Here is a 2,502-nt window from a genome sequence, read left to right on the forward strand (position 1 = left end):
AACCTCTCGCCCCAGTCCCCATCACATGCACCTCCGGGCAAACTCTTAGAGGTAAGCCGCCAGGTCCGCTTCCCAGGGCATCCATCCTGAGTTGGAGCTTCCTGCGAGTTGCACCCCCCCCTCCCCGCCCCCAGGTGGATTTGTCTCCGACTGGCAAGCAAGAAAATGGCTCAGTTCCTCTGGACTTGGTGGATGGTTTCCGCGGCTGGCTGAAATCTCGGCGGGCGGAAGGTAGAGGCGGCGGGGAGACTCTCCAGGACTCTGATCTCGTAAAGGGGGTAACTTGGAGGCTTAGGTTCCCCATCATTTACAACAGTCCCCCAAATAAACACAGTAATAATAAAATTTAGAACACGTCGTTATTATTGATTTGTGCCATACAATCTAGGAAAAACAAGTCGGCTAGCTCTGCTAAAGCAGCTTCCACCCCAAGACCTACCACCCCAAGAGCCCCATCAACCCAATTAAACACACAATGGAAACAAAAGCCAAGCGCATGTTGTGCAAACGCGGCGTCGTAACAAATTTCTTATCCTTGCCCACTCCCATTATGGGCTCCCCATAACCGCCCGCTCCCCAAATTCCGAGGCTGGGAAATACGTCTCCCAGTTAAGTGAAGTTGGGCTGCTACTGGGGAGGTGGCTGGAGAGCTTTGTATTTATTTTTGGTTTTGGCTTTTCCTCTCTGCCTTTATACCTGGAGGGGGAGTTGGGAGAGAAGGAAGAGGAGTTGGTAAGAGAAAGATGCCAAGTTTCAAAGAGCAGCCGTGCCTGCATTTGGGGGGCGCGCGCGCTGTCCCCCTCACGGCCGCTGCTCGGGTGCGCCCGGGGACGCGCAGCGTGCCTCCACCGCTGCGGTGGGAGCACCACTCCGGTGGGTGATCGGACTTGCGCGGGCTCCGGCGGCACGTCTCGCCTGGAGTTCCTTGGCGCCCGCAGCTCGCCCATCCGCCAGACTCACCTGTCTGTAACCTGACCCGCTGCGCGCCCAGCCGACAGGGCCGAGGAATCAACACAGCGGTTTTCCCGGTCCTCTTCCGCCCTGGAATGGCCCTTGGGGACACAGCAGCCTGGTAACGGATTTCTCGGCTCGGCGGGAGTACTCTCCCCGCGCACGGAGAGGGGGCGCAGCTCTCCTGGGTCTGAGAAGGGAAGAGAAGCGCCATGCCTCAGGGTCTGCCCTCAAGAGGTCACCCTCTCCTGGCTCAAGCCTGTCTGAACTCCAGATTTTCTGAGAACAATCAACTAAGAATGAAAAAAGACTTTGATCCGGTTAAGCCCGGAGTGGAGAAGGGAGACATTTCTATAGCGGCACAAGGAAACGAGGCTTCTTTTTAGTCTATGAGGCTGATGGCGCAGCTTCTGGGAGAATCTGAGAATGTATTTTTATCTACCAACAAACGGAAGATTTTCTAGAAAGAGGGAGCTCGGTTGAATGAAAGTAAAGTAAAACTATGAAATCACAGAATTGCCTCCCATCTCATAAAAATTTTTTAAAACTTTCCTTCGTTCAAAATTCCTTACATTGCGAAAAAGCCAGTCAACCCCATTAACAGTTTTTTTTCTTTTATTGGATTTCAGATCAATGAGTGCCTGAACTACTTTGTCCTTTATGTGAAAAGAATATTAAATGACAGAATATAAGGCTAGAAACCTCAGATTCGGGATGAAAATTAACAGGAATTACTACACTTTTTTTCAAGGATTGTTGGATGCACACTTACTATGATATTTGCTAGCTGTTTCTTTGGGAGAAAAGAATTCTAATGTGTTATCTTCCTCTCTCTCTCTCTCTCTCTTTTTCTTGATCGGACTTGAGAGGGATTTATCAATATTAACATTTTCAATGTTTTGTTTTTGTTGACTTTATTTTATGATTAGTTTTCTAAGTATTATGAGGAGCTGATAGAGCATCCCCTAAAAGTAGGATAAGAAATAAGCTCAATTCTTTAAAAATCTCAAAGCTGGTAGTTGAAAGAGACAGAAGTCCTGATCTGGCCCACACCCTGCCCCCCACCTCTCCACTGAGAGGATGGGGTGGCCCTCCCTAGAGTCCTTAGTAGGTGTGTGTCCAGCCCAGCTTAAATCCTTTGTACAAGGCTGAGAGCTCACTTTTTCAAAAAGCAGTCTATTCTGGTGAGGTGACAATACGGTTAGAAAGCTTTTCCTTCTGCTTTATGGAAGTCTGTTTTCCCGCATTTCCATCTCTCCTCTGCATTCTGCCCTCTGGGGCTGCTGAGACTCCCTCAGCCTGTGCCCCCTTCCCCTGATAGTTCTTCAAATGCGTGTAAACAGGCATGGGTGTTCTCACTTAAGACTTCTTTTCTTCAGTAATATGTAGTCAGGTTGAAAATAGACAGGTGCAAACCAGCTCAGTGGCATCCTTAGGGGAGAAGGAGAGGTTAGGATGATGGGGAAATGGTCCTAAAAAAAAAATTTTTTTTTTTTTACTTTTCACTGAAGTATAACATAGTGGGGTTTTTTTATTTTTTTATTTTTTAAA

The sequence above is a fragment of the Callorhinus ursinus genome, unplaced genomic scaffold (genome assembly GCF_003265705.2).
Source record: "Callorhinus ursinus isolate GAN/ISIS: 27379988/994484 unplaced genomic scaffold, GSC_fseal_2.0 scaffold29, whole genome shotgun sequence".
NCBI classification, from domain to species: domain Eukaryota; kingdom Metazoa; phylum Chordata; class Mammalia; order Carnivora; family Otariidae; genus Callorhinus; species Callorhinus ursinus.